We start from the raw sequence: 22,830 nt of genomic DNA, 5'->3' as shown, positions 1-22,830 counted from the left end.
GAGATCAAGCTGAAAATGTGTTGCTGGAAAAGCGCAGCAGGTCAGGCAGCATCCAAGGAGCTTGAGAATCGATGTTTCCGTCAATTCTCCTGCTCCTTGGATGCTGCCTGACCTGCTGCACTTTTCCAGCAACACATTTTCTGCTCAGGTTTAAGCCTTTGTAAGGCATTGTATTTGGAGGGCGGGGTGCATGGGGGAACAGATAAAGATTTACGGCACTTCACAAAAATCCTTATCAATGTAACTTTATGATGTTAATTAAGAAGGAACAGCTCAGATCTAACATTTCAGTTAATCAGCCAAGAGAAGTATTTATGTCATCATAAAGACTTGTTGTAAAGACTGTACAGAACCTAACTTTAGTTACCACGTTTGTACATCATTTTTTTGTGAATAAAGTCTCTGTTTGAAACTAATGCAAATATTTTTTAGAGGGGGACCAAGCATCTTGAGCTTGTGGAGGCATTGTCCTTTTCCCTAATCTTTCTTAAATAAACGCTAGACAAGTTAGATACTCCCCGGGTATACACATCAAACGGTCATCAACAGGGAGGAGATAGTGGGATTGTCACAGGGGCTCTGTGGTTAGCTCTGTTGCCTCACCCCACCCAGGTTCAATTCCAGCCTCGAGCGACTGTCTGTGTGGAGTTTGCACATTCTCCCCGTGTCAGCCTCTGGGTGCTTCAGTTCCCTCCCACTGTCCAAGGCTGTGCAGGCTCGGTGGATTAGCCAGTGGAAATGAAGGGATCCAGGGATAGAGTGGGGGGGATGGGATGCTCTGCCGAGGGTCAGTGTGAACCTGATAGGCCGAATGGCCTGCTTCCACATTCTATAATCAATCCCGGGACCCAAATAAGGGCTCCAATCTTGGGGGTGGCTGTGGGTCACCACAGTGAGAACAGGTTTGGGGATGAACACGGTCCAAGGGGGTAACAGGTTTGTTTTCTGAGGTGTTGAGGGCATGAATGTTCTGTCAAGGTGCTTTGGGGATAAACATACAGAGGAGGTGCTTTCTGAGATACTGAGGGAGCACTATCTGGCAGTACAGGGTGCAGAAGGTGGAATGGTACAGATACACTTCCCTAATCATTTCCTCAGTGTCCCCAAGGCACGCTGGTGTGGTCATCTGAGATGGAGGCCACTCCCCATTTTAGAAGATTATATCAACACTCAGTGAAAAATAACACAAACACATGCCTTAAACATGGATTGGAGGAAAACTGTTATGAATCTATCATCATTTGTTGCTTAGACACGGTTTAGAAAAGCAGGCACCCAAACAGACCAATGCTGTCGATGTACAGGAAGATCCAAGAGGTTATTTACAGTTGATGTCTGTCTCCCTGCAGAGGTCATCATCCGAGATCAGGGTTCAGTCCTGGTGTGTGTGTGTGTGTGTGTGTGTGTGTGTGTATTATCCAAGAAGATAAATTCCTGCTGCTGTTTCAGCGAAGACACAAACGTAAAAGTTTTTAAAAGCTGCAAAACTCACTTCCCTGGGGTAAAGTGAATGCTGTAAATCTCCTAAAAGAGGTTCGGATGGAAGGAAGAAAGATTAGATTGAGAAGAGACAGTGCCATTCAGGTGCAGAGGTGTTGTTGGAATGTCTATTCAGGATTTCAGGAGAGGAGAAAACACCTTGGAGATAGTTTCTCAACCAACCTGTTCAGTGATGGTACGGTATTCCTCTAGACCAGGTGGGACTTGAAACTGAATCTCCTAGCTCAGAGGTAAAGACGCTACCACTGTCCCTTTCTACCTTCCCCAAGCTGTACAAGGCCTCACCTTCATTCCCCTACGTTTTCGGATTAACGAGTTCAACACGCGGAGAGACATCGAACAATTCTTCTGCCACTTCACCTCCGTGCCTACTTCTTCAACCAGGATTCTCGCCCACCCTCTGACAACCCCTTCTCCCGCCTCCAACACACCCCATCCACCTGGACACCCTGTGCTGGCCTCTTACCTGCCCTCAATCACTTCATAGCCAACTGCCGCCGTGACATTAACCACCTCAACCTCTCCATCCCTCTTACCCACTCCAACCTCTCACCCTCAGAATGTGCAGCCCTCCACTCCCTCCACTCCAACCCCAACCTCACCATCAAACCGGCAGACAAGGGAGGCGCGGTAGTAGTTTGGCGCACCGACCTTTACACCGCTGAGGTTAAACACCAGCTTGTGGACACCTCCTCCTACTGCCCCCTTGACCATGACCCCATCTCCAACCACCAAACCATCATCTCCCAGACCATCCATAACCTCATCACCTCAGGGGATCTCCCATCCACCGTCTCCAAACTCAGAGTCCCACAACCCCGCACCGCCCGTTTCTACCTCCTGCCCAAAATCCACAAACCTGACTGCCCCGGCCGACCCATTGTCTCAGCCTGCTCCTGCCCCAGAGAACTCATCTCTGCATACCTCGACATGGTCCTGTCCCCCTTAGTCCAAGAACTCCGTACCTACGTTTGGGACACCACCCACGCCCTCCACCTCCTCTATGATTTTCGCTTCCCCGGTCCCCAACGCCTTATCTTCACCATGGACATCCAGTCCCTGTACACCTCCATCTTCCATCATGAAGGCCTCAAAGCCCTCCGCTTCTTCCTTTCCCGCCGTACCAACCAGTACCCTTCCACTGACACCCTCCTTCGACTGACTGAACTGGTCCTCACCCTGAACAACTTCTCTTTCCAACACTCCCACTTTCTCCAAACCAAAGGAGTTGCCATGGGCACCCGCATGGGCCCCAGCCAAGCCTGCCTCTTCGTAGGATATGTGGAACAGTCCATCTTCCACAACTACACTGGCACCACCTCCCACCTTTTCCTCCGCTACATTGATTACTGTATCGGCGCTGCCTCGTGGAGGCAGGTTGAACAGTTCATCCACTTTACCAACCGACCTCAAATTTACCTGGACCATCTCAGACACCTCCCTCCCCTTCCTAGACCTTTCCCTTTCTATCTCAGGCAACCGAATCAATGCGGACATTTACTATAAACCGACTGACTCCCACAACTACCTAGACTACGCCTCCTCCCACCCTGCCCCCTGTAAAAACGCCATCCCATATTCCCAATTCCTTCGTCTCCGCCGCATCTGCTCCCAGGAGGACCAGTTCCAATACCGTACAGCCCAGATGGCCTCCTTCTTCAAAGACTGCAATATCTCCCCAGACGTGATCGAATATGACCTCCACCCCAACTCCTCCACTTCCCGCTCCTCTGCCCTTGAGCCCCGCCCCTCCAATCGCCACCAGGACAGAACCCCACTGGTCCTCACCTACCACCCCACTAACCTCCATATACATCGTATCATCCGTCGTCATTTCCACCACCTCCAAACAGACCCCACCACCAGAGATATATTTCCCTCCCCTCCCCTATCAGCATTCTAAAAAGACCATTCCCTCCGTGACTCCCTCGTCAGGTCCACACCCCCCACCAACCCAACCTCCACTCCCGGCACCTTCCCCTGCAACTGCAAGAGATGCAAAATTGCCTCCCCCCTTACTTCCTTCCAAGGCCCAAGGGAGCCTTCCATATCCACCACAAATTCACCTGCACCTCCACACACATCATTTATTGCATCCGCTGCACCTGATGGGGCCTCCTCTATATTAGGAAGACAGGCTGCCTACTTGCGGAATGTTTCAGAGAACACCTCTGGAACACCCGGACCAAACAACCCAACCACCCCGTGGCTCAACGCTTCAACTCCCCCTCCCACTCCACCAAGGACATGCAGGTCCTTGGACTCCTCTGTCGCCAGACCATAGCAACATGACGGCTGGAGGAAGAGCGCCTAATCTTCCTCCTAGGAACACTCCAACCACAAGGGATGAACTTAGATTTCTCCAGTTTCCTCATTTCCCCTCCCCCCACCTTGTCTCAGTCAAATCCCTTGAACTCAGCACCGCCTCCTAATCTGCAATCTTCTTCCTGACCTCTCCGCCCCCACCCCACTCTGGCCTAACACCCTCACCTTGACCTCCTTCCATCTATCGCATTTCCAACGCACCTCCCCCAAGTCCCTCCTCCCTATCTTTTATCTTAGCCTGATGGACACACTTTCCTCATTCCTGAAGAAGGGCTCATGCCCGAAACGTCGACTCTCCTGCTCCTTGGATACTGCCTGACCTACTGCGCTTTTCCAGCAACAGATTTTCAGCTCTGATCTCCAGCACCTGCAGTCCTCACTTTCTCCCAGTGGGATCTTGCAGAGGCCAATATTGGGACCTCGCAGTTTCTAGGTTTATTGAAATAACCTTCACTTGAAAGTTGGAGGATTGATCAGTGAGTTCACGGATGATATGAAAACCAGTGTGATGGCAAACAGTGAGGAAGATGGGCTTAGATCATAGGAGGGCAATCATGGTAAGGGAATACGTGATGCATTATAGGGCCCTGGGAAGCACTGAAGATCAGAGGGACCTTGTTGTGCATGTCCCCCAGTCACTTAAACACCAGCTCAGGTGATAAACTCGCCTTTCCTTGTTGAGCACCGAGTTTGAGCTGGGAAGTTCTGTTAGAACTATCGAAAACATTGGCTAGGGGACAGCTAGCTTGTTGTCTGCATTTCTGGAATCCCCATTTAAGGAGGGATGTGTTAGCACTCAAGACTTGGAAAGATATTGTCTGAGCTGGAGAGTTTCAGTTATGAAGAGCGACTGGAAAGATTGGTTCGTTTTCCTGAGACCAGAGAGATTGAGAGGGGAGTCACAGGTAGATAGGATAGTGAAGAAGGCATTTGATATACTTTCCCTTATTAGTCAGAGCATTGAGTAAAGAAGTTTGGAGGTCATGTTGTGGCGGTATGAGAACATTGGTTAGGCCACCTTTGGAGTATTGTGTGCAATTCTGCTCTGATTCCTATAGAAAGGATGTTGTGAAATTTGAAAGGGTTCAGAAAAGATTTACAAGGATGTTGCCAGGGTTGGAGGGTTTGAACTACAGGAAAGGCTGAATAGGCTGGAACTGGTTTCCCTGGAGTGTCGAAGGTTGAGGAGTGACCTTCTAGAGGTTTATAAAGTCATGGATGCATGGATAGGGTAAATAGACAAGGTCTTTTCCCTGGGGTGGGGGAGTCCAGAACTAGAGGGCATAGGTTTAGGGTGAGAGGGGAAAGACTTACAAGGGTCCTAAGGGGCAACGTTTTCATGCAACAGGCAGTGCATGTATGCAAGAGGAAGTGCAGGCCAGTACAAGGCTAGTAACATATAAAAGACATCGGGAGGGGTAGAAGAAAACTCCACAACCACCTGATGAAGGAGCAGTGTTCGGAAAGCTAGTCGTTCCAAATAAACCTGTTGGATTATAACCTGGTGTTGGGTGATTGTTAATTTGAACTGGAAGGGATTAGAGGGCCAAGTGCTGGTAAATGGCTCGAGGTTAATTTTGGATATCAGGTTGGCATGGACGAGTTGGGTTGAAGGATCTGTTTCTGTGTTGTACATCTGTTTGACTCTATGGCATCACTGAGATGTACAAAATAATGAGCGGTGTTGATTGGGTAGACAGTAAGGAAATATTCCCCTTGATGGAGGAACCAATTAAGACAAATGTTGTGAAGACTGGAAGGCAGTGCAGATATTTAAGGTAAGGGGCAGGAGACTTAAGGGGAATGTCAGTGATAAAGTCATACAGCATGGAAACAGACCTTTTGGTTCCCCCCAAAGTCCATGCTACCCATAATCCCAAACAAAACTAGTCCCACCACCTGCTCCTGGCCCATATCCCTTCAATACTTTCCTGTTTGTCCAAATACCTTTTAAACATTGGAACTGTACCCGCATCCATTAATTCCTCACGAACCACTCTCTGTGTAGGAAAAGCTGACCCTCATTTCCCTTTTAAATCTTTCTCCTCTCACTTTAAAAGTATGTCCCCTAGTGCTGAAGTCTAGGGGGGAATAAGCTCCCTAGTCCAAGGGGAAAATTTCCTCACTGTCTCCCTTATGAACACCCCTCATTATTTTATCCATCTCAACCATGTCATTGAGTAATAGAGACTTTCAGCACAGAAACGGATCCTTCGGCCCAACTTATCCATGCTGACCAGATATCCTAATTTACCCTAGTCCCATTTACCTGTACTTGTTCCATATCTCGCTAATCACTTCCTCTTCATATACAAACCCTGAAGTCTATCACCCGAGGGAAAAGACATCTGACATTCACCTTATATATGCTCCTTATTATATTATACACCTCTGTAAGGTCACCCCTCAACCTTCAAGCTCCTTTCCATCGAACTCAAACCCTCCAGTGCTGGCAACATCCTTGTAAATATTTTCTGAACAGTTTAACAATACCCCTCCTATAACAGGGAGACCAGAATTGGACACAGTATTCTAAAAGAGGCCTGTACAACCTCAACATGATGTCCTAACTCCTATACTCATGGTCTGTGTAATGAAGGAAAAAGGCTTTCACCCAGAGGGTGGTGAGAAACTGAATTCACTGCCGGAAGGGCATTACAGACAGAAGCTCTCAAATCATTGAAGAAGTATTCAGATGTGCACTTGCAATGCCAAGACATACAAGGTGATGGGTCTTGAAGGAGAACCGTTGCTGGTGTTTTTGAATCTGTAGTCTGTACTGTTTGCCCGAAACGTCAATTTTCCTGCTCCTTGGATGCTGCCTGACTTGCTGGGCTTTTCCAGCACCACTCTAATCTAGACTCTGGTTTCCAGCATCTGCAGTCATTGTTTTTACCTGATACAAGGTGATGGGCCGAGGGCTGAGAAATGAAGTTACCATAGTTTGATGGTTGTTTTTGACTGGCACAGAATCAATGGGCTGAAGGGACTCGTTCTGCACTGTAGACCACTGCCATTCGATAAAAAACAGGACAATGAAGAGACTTTGACTGAGGTGTTGGCCCTAACAATTGTCAATGTGGCAGTACCACAAGATTGAGCTTTATTCTGACACACTGTCAGACCTGGGTTTGAACTCTGTTCTCGCTGTCTGCAGATGCTTCTGCACCTGCTAAATATCTTCGGCACTCAGTGTTTATTTGTGGTTACAGAGAGGAGCTGAGGCTGCAGAGATGAAATCTGATGGTTTGTTAGATATGGGAAGGTGAAGCAGACACTTCCTGATTGAAAATGAAAAATCAAACATAGAATTGTGAGGCTGTTAATCTATATTTTGTTCCACAAATCCAGACGACACAAGTTTGAGTACAACAGCAGATGCTTTATTATCGGAGTGCAGCGTGAGATTCTCCATGTCCCTGAAAGTAGTTGTGTATCTACTTGTGGTGATACAAAAGGTCTATAATCCACATGGTTGACTGTCGTTACATTGTTTAAGATGGGCAATTATAATTTTACAAGGTCCGGTGAATGTTGATGTCCTGCGATAACAACTGATTATCGTATTCTTCATGATCATGTGTCAATGGGAAGAGATTAAAACTGAAGGGTTTTGCCTGTTTTCAATGGGGAATTCACATCCCAATGCTAATACGGAGAGAAGCAAGATAATAGGAGCAGGAGGCAGTTGAACAGGGTTGCGGCCAAGGCTATCAGTCTTGGCTGGGGAGGACAAATACCGTTGCTTGAGGCTGCAGAGGAATCCACATGTGTGGCTGCAATGGATTCCTTCTCGAAGATTCAGTTATCCTACTGAGATGTTCTGTCTATTCTGTAATTGATCCTGGAGTGAGTCTGTTCACAGTGTAGTGTTTAACCCTTGAGTGCCCAGTATGCCTTGAAAGAGAATTAAAACATGAAGTGATCCTTTTCTGGCTTTATAACATCCTCACCAAACTCCTCCTGTCAGATATAAACCAGCCCCTCGCTCACTGACACCAATCACCCCCTGTCGAATATAAACCACCCCACAGACACAAGTCTCCCCATGTCTGATTTCACCCTGTCCCACAGACAGTGACAACAGTTTCCTCCAGTCTGATATAAACCAGCCCCACAGTCACTAACACCAATCTCCCGCGTCTGATATAAACCAGCCCCACAGTCACTGACGCCAATCTCTGCCTGTCTGATATAAACCAGCCCCACAGTCACTGACGCCAATCTCTGCCTGTCTGATATAAACCAACTCGTTAAAAGGACTGCAGATGCTGGAAACCAGAGTCTAGATGAGAGTGGTGCTGGAAAAGCACAGCAGGTCAGGCAGCATCCGAGGAGCAGGAAAATCGACGTGTCGGGCAAAAACCCTTCATCAGGAATAGAGGCAGGGAGCCTGCAGATTGGAAAGACAGAGGAGGAAAACTTCTTCAAGACAAAAAAGACTGAGTGTCTGCCTCTCATAATTTTGTACAGTTCTATAAGATCCCCTCTCAGTCTCCTAGACTGCCAAGAAAAGAAAAAGCTTGTTCAGCCTCTCCTTATAACACTGAGTGCGAGCAACATCCTTATAAATTTCTTCTGCACTCTTTCCAGTTTAATAACATCCTTCCCTGAGCAAGGTGACCAAAACAGAACACATGTTCCAACTGCAGCCTCACCCACCTCCTGTATACCTGTCGGTTTTTGTGAAGACAGAACTAAAGGATGTATACAATTGCTCAGCTGTTCGTTGTCCTTTGTTGTACATTTCCCCAATTTCCATCTATAGGGACCTAACATTTGTCTTCATCAATCTCTTTCTCTTCATGTACTGTAGAACCTTGTAGCATCAGTCTTCATGTTCCCTGCAAGCTTACTTTCTTTTGTACTGTGTTTTCCCCATCTTAATCAATCCCTTGGTCCTTCTTTGCTGAATTCGAAACTGCTCTCAAATATCAGACCTGTTATTTTTTTTGGCCCATTTCCTTCAATTGGATGCTATCTAATTTCCTTTATAAGCCACGGATTGGCCCTGTCACCCATTTTGCTTTTGTACCAGACAGGAATAAATAGCTGTTGCAGTTCCCCCATGATTTCCTTGAATATTTGCCAATGCCTATCTACTGTCACTCCTTTAAGCAACTTTCACTGATCTATCAACGCCAACTCATGCCTTATATATCTTCATAGTTTCCTTTATTAAAATTCAGCACCCTCATCTCCAAATCAGCTGGCTCACTCTCCATCTTGATAAAAAAAGTTGTATCATGTCATGGTCACTCATCCCCAAGGAGTCTCACGCAGCTAGATTGGCAATGATTCCCTTCTCATTACACAGTACCCAGTCTAAGATGGCCTGCTCTCTAGTTGGTTCATCCACATATTGGTTAAGAAAACCATCCTGTATGTACTCCAAGAATTTTTACTCTAAGACATTGTGGCTAATTTGATTTGTCCAATCTAGATGCAGATTAAAATCACCCATGGTCACAGATGTCTCCATATCACATGCTTGGCTAATTTCCTGTTTAATACTATTCCGATACGACCACTGCAGTCTAGGGGTCTGTCTATGACACCCACTAATGTTTTTTGTCCCTTGGTATTTCACAGCTCCACCCATACAGTCTCCACATTGTCAAAGCTAATGTCCTAAAAAGAGATGAACAAATATACGTGACCAGGAATTGAGATATTTCTGCTCAATTATTGATCTTGATTTGATGTTAATTAGCCTTGTCGACTTTCAATGAATAGCTTCGTAAAATCTGGGACCACCAGCAGAAGGTGATGAGCTAGAACATTTGTGGAATTGCTTTCTCAGTAAATGAACATAGACACAATTTGTTGAGTTTTTCACAGTAGATGACAGTGCTTCTCCAGCAGGTGGAAGTGACGGCTGATAGTAGATCCTTCAACCAACACCTTCACTCATAAAAAGTTAAGGCACACAAAAGATTGACTGAGGCTACTTAGTTTAACATCATTTATTGAAAAAAATGGTGGAGTCTTTAAAAAAGGATGTTCCAGCAGAAAACTGGGAATGGCTTTACAAAATGGAAATCTTGCCTGATAAATATATTGGAATTCTTGGAGAAAATGGAGGAAACGGTGATTGTAATATGTTTTGATTTTCTGAAGGTGTTTGATAGCACCCATGCATAAGATTACTGAATAAGAAAGGAGCCTTGGCTTTGGAGGGACTGTATTAACGTGGAGAGAGGATTTTTGAAATCCCAATCCGAAGAGTTTGATTAAGTGTTTTATTTTACAGGATGTCAAAGTATGGAGGACCACATAAATCTGTTCTGGAGGACAAAAAAAATTTACAAAGTATTTTGATGACTTAGATGAGGAAAGTGAGTATATTGTAGGCAAGTTTGCGAATGACACAAAAATTGGAGCGGAGACAAGTGGTGAGTATGACACAAAAAGAAGTTTGCGGAGCGATACAGATAGGATGGGAGTGAACAAGGAGTTTTGCACATTAATGTAATGTGGATTAAATAAATGAGAACAGACATAAACAGTGGACTTGTGCATTTTAACAGGCAAGGTAGAGATTGAATTCAGAAATCTACAGGGAGTCTGCATCTCCGAACCACAAAAAGTTAGCTTTTAATTTCAACTGTCAATAAAGATGGCAAATGTCATGTTGGGGTTTGTTTAAAAACTAATGGAATATTGAGATTAGGAACAGTCAGATAGAGCAGCGAATGTGTAGCTGAGGAACTGCTGCAGGGGTTAGGATTCCCATTTTTCAATCACTGGGATCTCTTCAGGGATAGAAATGACCTATATAAGAGGGACCTGACTTGGAAGGGGACCGATATTCTTGTGGGGAAATTTGCTAGCAGTATGCTGAAGGTTTTAAATTAGTAAGGTGGATGGTGGGAACTAACAAGATAGTGAGAAAAGAGAAGTGTTTGAGGTGAGATGCTGTGAGCAATTCTCGGGGTCAAGGCAGACAACAGTTTGGCAAGAGCAAAGTAAGAACGTTAAACTGCATTTACTTCGATGGAAGAGGCCTGACATGTGAGACAGATGAACATAGGGCATAGATGGGAATGTGGGACAAGGATAACATTACCATTACAGAAATGTGGCTCAGGGATGAACAGGACTGACAACTTAATGTTCCAGGATACAGATGTTATAGAATGGATAGACAGAGGAGCAAGAGAGGAGATGGAGGAGTGTTCTTGGTTAGAAAGAACATTACAGCTGGATGTAGAGAGGATATTTCTTGGAGACTGCCCAGTGAAGTTATATGGATGAAACTTAAAAATAAGAAAGAGGTGATGACCTTGCTGGGATTGTAAAATGGGCCTCCTAATAGTCAGTGGGAAAATTACAAGCGATTCTGCTATCTGTAAGGAAAGAGGATAATGGTAGGGAATTTTAACTTTCCAACCAGAGTTTGGGGTAGTGTTAAGATCTTGGAATGTGGAGAAATTGGTTAAGTCTGTACAAGAAAATATTGTTATTCAATATGTGGATGGACCTACTGGACAGTTCGCAATACTTGACCTTCTGTTGGGAATCAAGGCAGGACAAGTGACTGAGGTGTCTGTAGGGGCATGCTTCAGGGAAAGTGATCATAATTCTATTGGTTTGATAATAATGATGAGAAAGGATAGAATTGATTTAAAAATGAAAGTTTCAAATTGGAGTGTGGCCAGTTTTGATGGTATAAGACTTTGAGAAGTTGGTTGGGGGAGGTTATTCACAGGTAAAGGGACGACTGACAAGTGGGAGGCCTTTAAGAATGAGACAATGAGAGTTCAGTGATGGTATGTTTCTGTTTGTGTGAAGGGCAAGGCATGGGAAAAGCTCAATGATGAGGGAAATTGCAACTCCTGTCCAGAAAACGAAGGGGGCATTCATCAGATATAGACAGCTGGGATTGAGTGAATCCTGAGAAGGGTGTAAGGGCAGTCGGAGTATACTTCACCAGGAAATCATGAGGGAAAAAAGGGGGCATGAAATTGCATGGCAAATAGAATTAAGGAGAATCCGAAAAGATTCTAAAATTATTTTAAGGTTAAAAGAATAACTAAGAAGAGAATACAGCCCTTAAAGATCAAATGAGTTCATCTTACAGAAGAGGAGGTGTTGGGGGTCTTAAAGTAAAAAATGGAAATAAATCCTGGAGAGCTGATTAGGTATTTCTCAGAACTTTGTGGGAAGCTAGGGAAGAGATTCGTGGACCCCTTGCTGAGATATTTGTATCATCGATAATCATAGATGAGATGCCAGAAGACTGGAGAGTGACTAATGTGGCAGCATTATTGAAGAAAGTTGTGTGGAAAAGCCAGGGAACCATAAACTGGTGAGCCTTTCACGCCAGAGATGCTGCCAGACCTTCTGAACATTTCCAGCAGTTTCCGTTTTTGTTTCTGATACACAGCATCCACTGCTCTTTCAGTTTTTACATAGTAGTCAGAGAGCATTACGTTTTGGATTGGAGGCCTGTTAGAACATAACAACATCCAAACATTAGAAATACGATCAGGAGTAGGCCATCTGACCCCACGAGTCTGCTCTGCCTTTCAATATCATCATGGATCATCTTTCAATGGACTAAGATTCCACTTACGCACCCGCTCACTATAACCCTCCATTCCTTTACTGTTAAAAAATCTATTTTACCTTTAAACCATTCAACAGGTTGGCCTCAGCTGCTTCACTAGGCAGGGGATTCCACAGCTTCACAACCCTTTGGGTGAAGATGTTGATCCTCAACTCAGTCCTAAATCTGTTGTCCTTATTTTGAGGTTATGCCCCGTCATTCTAATTTCACCCACCAGTGGAAATAGCCTCCCTGCTTCTGTCTTATCTATCCCATTTATAATTTTACAACCCCCCTCCCACATTGTTCTGAATTCCAATGAGTATAATCCCAGTCTGCTCAATCTCTCCTCACAAGCCAACCCCCTCATTTCCACAATCAACATAATCAACCTCCTCAGCAAACCCCACCCCAATGCCATCTCATGTAAGGTGATGAAAAGTGTACAGAGTACTCCAGGCATGGTCACACCAGCGCCCTATACAGCTGCAGCAGAAAGTCCTAATTTTAAACTCTATCCACTGCCAATGAAGGACACTATTCCATTTGTCTTCCTAATTAGCTACTGTACTTGCAAACCATACTTTTGTGTTTCATGCACAAGAACAGCCAAGTCCCCCTGCACAGCAGCATTCTGTTTGTTATTATTCCTCCCAAAATGGATGACCTCACGTTTACTAACATTGTACTCCATCTGCCAGACTCTTGCCCACTCACTTAACCTGTCTATATCCTCCTGCACACTTTGCTCTATCACTCATTTAAGTGCCTTCTGCGAACTACAACACACTACACTTGGATCTCTAACTCGAAGCAATCGACCTGAATTGTAAACAATTGCAGTCCCAACACTCATCCCTGAAACACACCACTCGCCACTGATTGCCAACCAGAAAAACACCCATTTATCCCCATGTTTTGCATTCTGTTAGTTAGCCAGTTTTCTGTCCATGCTAATGCATTGCCTGTAACACTGTGCATCTTTATCTTATGCAGCAGCCTTTTTTTTTAGATTACTTACAGTGTGGAAACAGGCCCTTCGGCCCAACAAGTCCACACTGACCCGCCGAAGCGAAACCCACCCATACCCCAACATATACCCCTTACCTAACACTATGCAATTTAGCATGGCCAATTCACCTGACATCTTTGGACTGTGGGAGGAAACCGGAGCACCCAGGAAACCCACGCAGACACGGGGAGAACGTGCAAACTCCACACAGTCAGTCGCCTGAGGCGGGAATCGAACCCAGGTCCCTGTCGCTGTGAGGCAGCAGTGCTAACCACTGTGCCACCGTGCCGCCTCTTTTGTGCAGCACCTTGCTGAATGCCATTTGGAAATCCAGATCCACCACGTTCACCAGTTCCCCATTGTCTACCACACTCATTATGACCTCAAAGAATTCCAATTAATCAGTTAAACATGACCTGCCTTTCATGAACCCAAACTTTATTAAATAAATGTGAGGTGCTGCATTTTTGTAAGGCAAACCAGGGCAAGACTTATACAATTAATGGCTGGGCCTTGGGGAGTGTTGCTGAGCAAAGAAACCAAAGGGAGCAGATGCATCATTCTTTGAAAGTGGAGTTGCAGGTAGACAGGGTGGGGAAGAAGGTGTTTGGCATGCTTTCCTTCATTGGTCATAACATTAAGTGTAGGAGTCGAGATGTCATCTCTCAGCTGTACAGAACATTTGTGAGGCCACGTTTAGAATTATTACAGACAAATCTGGCTGACCATTTCTATGAAGGATTTTGTGAAACTTGAGGGGATGTAGAAAAGATTTCCAAGAATGATGCTGGAACTGGAGTGCTTAAGGTTTCAGGTGAAGCTGAATAGGCTGGGGCTTTTCTTTTCCCTACAGTGAGAGGAAAGGAGGCTGAGGAGTGGCCTGAACAAGACCCTATAAAATCATGCAGGGCATTGATATGGTGAATAGCCAAGGCCTTTTTCCTCGAGTGGGAGAGTCCAAAACTAGAGGACAGCAGATTAAGGTGAGAGGAGAAACGTTTGAAAAGAACCTGAGGGGTAACCTTTTCACGTGTGTGACTGGAAACAGTTGCCAGTGATAGTGGTGGAGGTGGGTTCAATTACTGCATTTAAAAGGCACCTGGATGGGTGTATGAACAGGGAACATTTAGAGAAAGATAGGCCAAATGTTTGGCAAATGGTACTCAGTCAGGTTGGGATATCTGGGCAGTGCAGTTGGACCGAAGGGTCTGTTTCTGTGCCTGATATCTGTATGACTATAATGTTTGTTAAAACTGAAAAGAAGCTCTATTTTTACCACAGCTGGAATACTGTGGACTGTTCTTGGGACTCATCTCACAAAGAAAAGGTACACTGGACTGTGAGACAATCCACACGAGGTTTAGTCGACTGATCCTGAGGATGGAGGGACTGTCTTGAGAGTAGAGACTGAGTCGTTTGGGCCTATACTCATTAGAACATAGAAGATTCAGTGGTGACATTCTGAAACATCTATTATTTTCAGGAAACTTGATGGTGTAAATGCAGAAATGTAGTTTCCCCTTGTGGGAGAGGTTCGGGCCAGTGAGTAAACTCTCTGAATTAGAGGTCACAAATGTCAGGCAGAACAGAATTTTGTCTCCCAGAATGTAGTGAATCTGTGGAATTTGTTTCCATAGAACACTGTCGAGGCTGGGTCATTCAGTATTTTGAAGGCTGAAATGGGCAGGTTTTGATTTGGGAATTGAACCAATGCTTACAGTTAAACGCTGAAAAAATGGAGGTGAGGATTATCAGCTCAGCTGTGATGTCATTGTTTGGAAGCCCAAACCCCATTGGCTGAACAGACCGCTTCTGGTTCCCTCTCATTGACCTTTGCTCTAAGTTAGTCTTTTCAGAATTATATAGGTCTCATCTAAATTAACCTCCATGTTTGAAGCCCAGCTGCTTCAATCCCCCCTCATCATGAAAAAAGACAGGGGTCATCTTTCTCACTGTTTGGTGGCATTGCATTCTGCCTCTAATGCAGTGACTACATTTATAGTCCTTCAGTTCTGTTAAATATTTGTCAAACACAACCACATCTGTCACAGAAAAGGTTAAAGACAGATCAAAACTACATTTAAACTACCATATCAAGCACACTGTCAGCATGTGTTGCATGGAATACACACACATTGCATATTAAAGCTCTCTCAGTACTCATCCATTAAACACTGCAAGGGTTGTTCAGAGATGATTTGCTTATGTGTGTGCGTATGTCTGTGCCTGTAAATGATAGTCTACTTGTATAACAAAGTTTCGATGCATAGTGTTGTTCCCATTTATTCTGGTGTCAAGCATTTCAAAATCAGAAAGACAGTGGGTAGGACTTCAAACCCCTTTACACGGCTACATCAAATGTTTTCTGTGATTGTACAGCTCATGTAATGTGCTGGGTAAATCTCCCTCTATATTGTGTTGTCCAATGCAATCATGTCAAATATATTTTCGTTTAGACACAGAGTAGAGCTGCATCCAGGATTCCCTAAAAGACATCCTCCCAGAGTGATACAGAATAAATTGACCTCTATAATATTAAACCTTCCATGAGATGTGCAGCGTAAGGTTAATTATAAATATGCATTACATTGAACCATTAAACATTCCTCAGACAAGAATAATAGTGCAGAGATACAATGAAAACACTAACACAGTAAAGTCTTGCAGCCTCATTCCTATCAAGCGTTTCCAGATCACTCAATGCTCAGACAGATTTATGAGAAAATCTTGCTGTCCTAACTCAAATCTCTCGAAAGAAATGGATGAATTTGGCTGAGAGGCAATGTTGGTGAGGTGTTGGCTTCATGTTATTGGGGAAAACATTGTCCGATTGTGGAGAGGCAAAACAAGGCATCAGAGATAAAGAAAAAAGGGGGAAGGCAGGAGGGGAAGAGAGAAAAAGAGACACAGAAATATTAGCTGTGCCAATGTATCTCTTAATTATAGTTTTTTGACTAAACATGACAATTGATACCTCTGTCATTCAACAATCATACAACTTATGTATTAAAAAGTCCTAACATCAATTAGTATTGGAATCCATTGAGTTATTTGCATTTTTTCCACAATTCGTGTGCTGTGCTTGTAGGGAAATATAAATGAGGGTTTTGTGGTTCTGTAATCTATTCTGAGAATTCTATTTCTGTGTTTATTTACATAAATGCTTAATTGGCTTCAAGGAAGTGATGATGGCAGCAAAGCCAGGTGAATGAAGTGATTTGTTGGTAAGTTTCAAATCGAAACAAGTTTATTTTAAGAATGTTGACCATTTGCAGAAGTGAATAAAAATTTATGAAGCCGAATTGCAACAGATATTATTTATTTCTGAAAGATAAATAATTTAAAACTTTTATTTAGGTTAACAATTCAGTGCTGAAAATTCTGCAAATTTAGAATATTCACGTGAAATACAGGAACTGCCGCAACAATTACATTTAATTGATATAGTTGTTACGAGGTTTCGTTACACGTATTACTTAATGGTAAGGGTCAGCAATGAGTCCCTATCCCCAACTGCCCATTGAATAGCTTGCTAAAGCCACTTCAGAACACAGTCAATTACTTCCCAGTGGGTCTGGAATCTCATGTCGGCCAGACCATGTAGATGTGACAGATGCCTTGTCATTCGTGAACCAGCTGTTTTTGTATTTTTCCATTGACTCGGGTTACATGGTCATCATTTGCCTTCCTTTCTGATTCCAGGATTTCTTTAAATTCAAATTTCACTCAAATGCAAAACGATGATATTCCAAACCCTGGCCATTCAACATCAAACTGGAGTTCGAGAATACTGGTCTCATGATATCATCACTGTGATCCTAATGTTGGAAATGCGCAGAAAGCACAGAAATGCAAGAAATCTGACACTTTACATCATGAACAAATATTGGAGCGGAATACTGGCAAGAACTCTCTTGCTGTTCACAGCAACATCACATTGCATCCAATCACCAATCTAAAATCTGTCTGAAGAGCCTGACTCACCGTCATTTGCATTTGTTGACTTCTTCACTGAATTATGAAAGCGTTAGTCACATATCCCAAGAAGATGGTCATCAGCTCCCTTTTTGAGGCCTGCCATCTTGCTCGGCTAATTATGGTTGATCTTTCTTAAGAAGCTTTATTACAACCAAATGGCTTCTCAGTTGAGACTGTGTTGCTGGAAAAGTACAGCAGGTCAGGCAGCGTCCGAGGAGCAGGAGAATCGACGTTTTGGGCATAAAGCCTTTATTAAGATACCTGATGTAGTTGTTATGCCTGGAACATTGATTCTCCTGCCCCTTGGATGCTGCCTGACCTGCTGTGCTTTTCCAGCACTACACTCTCAACTCAGATCTCCAGCACCTGCAGTCCTCACTTTCTCCTGATGGGTTTCTTAGTCAGGTTCGGCACAGGAAAGGAACCATCGCCTTTTTGTTGAACAGGTAGGGAAGGCCAGGTAGGAAGGTCGCACATCCTCCTCTGAAGGATAATACTGAACCATGTAACATGCTTCAAAACTTTGGTAGGTCTGTGATTATCATTCGTTACTTCAGCAGTTTCATTTCATACTCTTTCATTAATTGAAGCTACTATGGTATAGTTTGATTCTGGAACTTTACTCCAAACCTTTTGATTGCTTATTACATGCTCATAATGCCTCCTTAACCACTTTCTCAAACTGTCATGTTAGCCTCAATGATTTTTTTATTGACTCATGGAACACGGTGGTTGCTTTTAGTTGTTGGTAGGTGTCCTTCAGAAGATGGCAGAAAGCTGCCTTTCTGAAATAACATGTTCCAAAATGACCTGAGGAAGGGAATTCCAGATTTTGACCCAGTTACAGTAAAAGATCGATGATATATTTCCATGTCAGGATGCTGAGTAGTTTAGAGAGGAGTTTACAATGGTGCTGTTCCCATGTATCTGCTGTTCTTATCCATCGAGATGCAAGTGGTAGTGGGAAGGTACTGTGTAAGGAAGTGGCTAAGTTACTGCAGTGCAGTATTTTAGATAGTGCATACGGCAGGTATGCCTGAAGAAGGGCTTATGCCCGAAACATCGATTCTCCTGCTCCTTGGATGCTGCCTGACCTGCTGCGCTTTTCTAGCAACACATTTTTCAGCAAATGGCAGGTACTAAGCATCAGATTTGGAGGCAATGGACGCTTGTGGATGTGCTGCTGATCAAGTGGGATGCTTTGTCCTGGACAATGCCTAGCTTCTTGAGTGCAGTTGAAGGTGCTCCTGTCCAGTCAAAGGGCGAGCTGTGCTATTACCCTCCTGACTTCTGTCTCTTAGACAGTCAGTTGGCTTTGCAAGTCAGGAGGGTGAGTTACTCGCTGCAGTATTCCTAGCCTCTGGCCTGCTCTTACAACCACTGTATTTATATGGAGTGTCCAGCTCAATTTCTAATGAACAATAAAACCCAGGATGTCGATGGTGAGGGATTCCGTGATGGTAACACTATTGAATGTCAAGGGGTTTTGGTTAGATTGTCTCTTATTGTCAATGGTCATTGTCTCGCAGGTTTGTGGTGTGAATGCTATTTGCCACTTGTCAGCTCAAGTCTGGAAATTGTCCAGATTTTGTTGCGTTTGAATGTGGACTGAGCAGTCACAAAAAAAATGCGAGATCAATGCAGATTTCACTTCTGACCTTCTGAGGGAGGGAAAGTCATTGCTGAAGCAGCTGAACATGATTGGGCCAAGGACACTTTCTTTAGGAACTCCAACAGAGATTTGCTTTGGCTGAGACGACTGCCCTCTAACAAGCAGAGCCACCTTCCAATGTGTGAGGTCTGACTGCAGGCAGCAGGGAGGTTGTCACCTGATACCATTTGAATCCAGTTTTGCTAGGACTCCATAATATCACACTCTGTCAAATGTGACCTTAATGTGAAGGGCTGTCACTCTTCCCTCATTTCTGGAATTCAGTTCTTTGTCCATGTTTAAATCAACTCGGAGAAAGTGAGGACCGCAGATGCTGGAGATCAGAGCTTAAAAATGTGTTGCTGGAAAAGCGCAGCAGGTCAGGCAGCATCAAAGGAGCAGGAGAATCAAAGTTTCGGGCATAAGCCCTTCTTCAGGAATCAGGCTTCAGAAGAGCTTATGCACAAAACGTCGATTCTCCTGCTCCTTTGATGCTGCCTGACCTGCTGCGCTTTTCCAGCAACACATTTTTAAGCCATGTTTAAATCAAGTCTGTAATTCAGTCATGAGCTGAGTAGGCCTTGCGTAACCCACATTTTATGTCACTGAGCAGGTTATTACTGAGCTAGTGCTGCTTGATAGCACTGTTGAAAGCACCTTCCTACACCTAACTCATGATTGAGCATGGACTGATGGAGCAGTAATTCGCCACGGTGGTTTGACCTATTTTCTGTGCACAGGACATGCCTGGCCTATTTTCCACATTGTCCATGCCAGTATTGTAGCTGTACTCGGAGTGCTTGGCTAGCACAAGTCAGCAGTATTATTGCCAGAATTTTGTCAGGCTCCATAGCATTTGCAGTAACCAGTGCCCCCCGCCCAACAGTGCCTTGATTTCACATGGAGAGAAGCGAATTCCCTGAAGACAGGTATCTGTAATATTGGTGATCTATAGAAGATGCCGAGATGGATCAGACAATTGGCACTTCTGGCTGACGATTGCTGTGAATGCTTCAACCTTAACTTTTGCGCTGATGTGTTGTGCTCTCCAAAGCAGAGCAAGGGGATATCTGTGGAGCTTATTCTTTCAATGAGTTGTTTAATTATCAACTTTAGTTCATGACTTGATGTGGCAGCACTGCAGGCTCAGACCCCAGTTTCCTAAAGTAATGGTCTAGCCACAATATCTCCAGACTATAACTCCAACCCACACTCCATGATGTGGATATGCACAACAGAAGATCGCTTATCCATTGTATTTGTAGATTCCAACAATGCATCGTATATTCACTTCATTTGTTAGTCTTGAAAATGCTTTACTTCACAGACTTTAGGATATAATGTTCTGTTTTCAATTCTTCTCTCCAACAGGCAAGGTCATCGATGTCACACTGGCTTTCCTCCTCATTAATTGCAAAACCAAACGTTTTTCACCTCATCTTTGAACTTACTGATCAAAATTGCTACATTCTTGACTAGATCGTTTATATACGCTGCAAACAGCAAAGGATCCATCACCAAGTCGTATAGTAAGCCACTGGACACAAGATGTCTTCACAATGACTACCTTCGACCATTACCTTCTGCCAACAAATAAACCTTCGATGCATTTGCCAAACTGCACCAGATCCCATGAACCCTTAGTATATTGAAGATGCAAGATCTGGTCAAAAACCTGATTGAAGTCAAGAAGCATCACATCCACTTTTTACACCCGATGGCACATCTCATTGCCTCTGCGGAAAACAGAATCAACCACTTCCCAGATGGTCTCACTTCCACCAAAGCCCTGCTGAATTTTATTGCTTAAACCTTACAATTCCAACTTTTAATGAATGCTGTCTCTTAGATTTATTTATTACCTTCCCTCAAGCTTTCTACTCTTAAACATAGGTTTATGAGCGAAACTACATATTGTCATTTCGCTCCTTTCACCCGATGATATCTCTTCTTATCTCTCTGACAGATAATTTACTCTAGCTGAAATAATCTCTTCTGCTTCATTCTGGAAAATGGGAATGGAATTGAATACAATGTTGAGACCAACAGCAAACTGTCTGTTTGTTCTTGACACTGTCAGTGTGTTCACCCTCAGAGGTAGGAAGACTGTCTGTGCTGATAATACGGAAAGTAGCGCCTGGTGTATCATTCTCAGCTGGCGCGCAACTTCCTGTTTCTATGTGCCAGCAGCAAGCCACACATCTCACTTCTGATCAGAAAATAAACCCAGGGGATACAATCTGGCAGAAACACCTGCCAATGTGGCCTAGATCAGGACACAGAGTGTGAAGTGATCACATTGAAGTGACATTTGCAAATCGACCTTTCGATCTCTATTTCACGGTCTGATTCCAGGATGTCGTTGGACGAGTCTCTCGACTACCTAACAAGCTCATTCGATTCACTAATGTCTGGAACACATTGACATGCACCTTTTCATGTCTTTGATCGTGTACTACTTGTTACTCTCTCTTCAGATTTAATGTTCCCAGCTTTTGATTCTGTCTTCTGTATCCATCACCTTCCCAGCCGAATACATTCTGTTTGATCTATTTCCTAAATTTTGATCAACTAAACAAATAATACAGTTTAGTACAGACAGGTATGTTGGTGTGTCCGATTAACAGAATCAATATATGGAGAGATCACCTTGGCTGTATCTAAATCTGACCAACATTGAATTCAAATAAACCACAGCACTGTGTGGTTTCAAACTTTGCAAATCTTCTCTCTTTGATAGAGCTTGTTCTAACAGTTAATTCTTGTCTTGATTATTTCAGAAACTATAACTAAAAATCCCTATTTTTAACCAAGTTTCAAATATTATTAAAAGTTGCAGCACTGGCATTTCCTACAGTGAGCTTTGTGGTGTTTAAATGTTCTGGTCAAAATTTGCTTCAAGCAGAAGACTGAACCATTGGTTTCTCCGAGTTCCCAGCCACTGCCCTTGCAGTTCCATAATAACTGCAAGCTATTGATAAGCCCCAGAATGAACAGAATGTCCAGGCCCTGTACACATCCAAACGCCATGATGGAGGCCTCGAAGCCCTCAGTTTCTTCCTGTCACGCCAACCCAAGCAGTACATGCTCAACCTCAACTACATTTCCTTTCAGTCCTCCCACTTCCTCCAAACCAAAGGGGTAGCCATGGACCCCAGCTATGCCTGCCTCTTCGTCAGATATGTGGAACAGTCAATCTTCCACAGCTACACCGGTATCATTGCCCACCTTTACCACCGCTACATTGATGACTGTATCAATGCCACCTCATGCAACCACTAGGAGGTTGAACAGTTCATCAACTTTATGAAAACCTTCCACCCTGACCTAAACCTTACAGGGACCATCTCGGACACCTCCCTCCCTTTCCTAGACCTCTCCATCTCTATCTCCAGTGACCAACTAAACATTTACTACAAGCCCACTGACTCCCACAGCTACCTGGACTACACCTCCTCCCACCCGACCTCAGGTAAAAATGCCATCCTTTATTCTCAATTCCTCTGCCTCCACCGCATCTGCTCCCAGGAGGTCCAGTTCCACCATAAAACATCCCAGATCCTTTATCAAAGAATGCAATTTCCCCTCCCACGTGGTCGATGATGCCCTTGAACCCCATCCCTCCAATCGCAACAGGGACCCCTCCTGGTCCTCATCTTCCACCGCACCAACCTTGCATACATCATATCATCCTCTGCTGCTTCCACCACTGTAAACAGACCCCATCACTCAGGGTATATTTCCCTCCCTACACCTATCTGCATTCCGGAGACACCATTCCCTCCACGACTCCCTCGTCAGGTCCATGCCCCC

Source organism: Hemiscyllium ocellatum, assembly GCF_020745735.1.
Source record: "Hemiscyllium ocellatum isolate sHemOce1 chromosome 15 unlocalized genomic scaffold, sHemOce1.pat.X.cur. SUPER_15_unloc_6, whole genome shotgun sequence".
NCBI classification, from domain to species: domain Eukaryota; kingdom Metazoa; phylum Chordata; class Chondrichthyes; order Orectolobiformes; family Hemiscylliidae; genus Hemiscyllium; species Hemiscyllium ocellatum.
The sequence above is the reverse complement of the archived record's forward strand: the minus strand, read 5'-3'. Positions refer to the sequence as shown.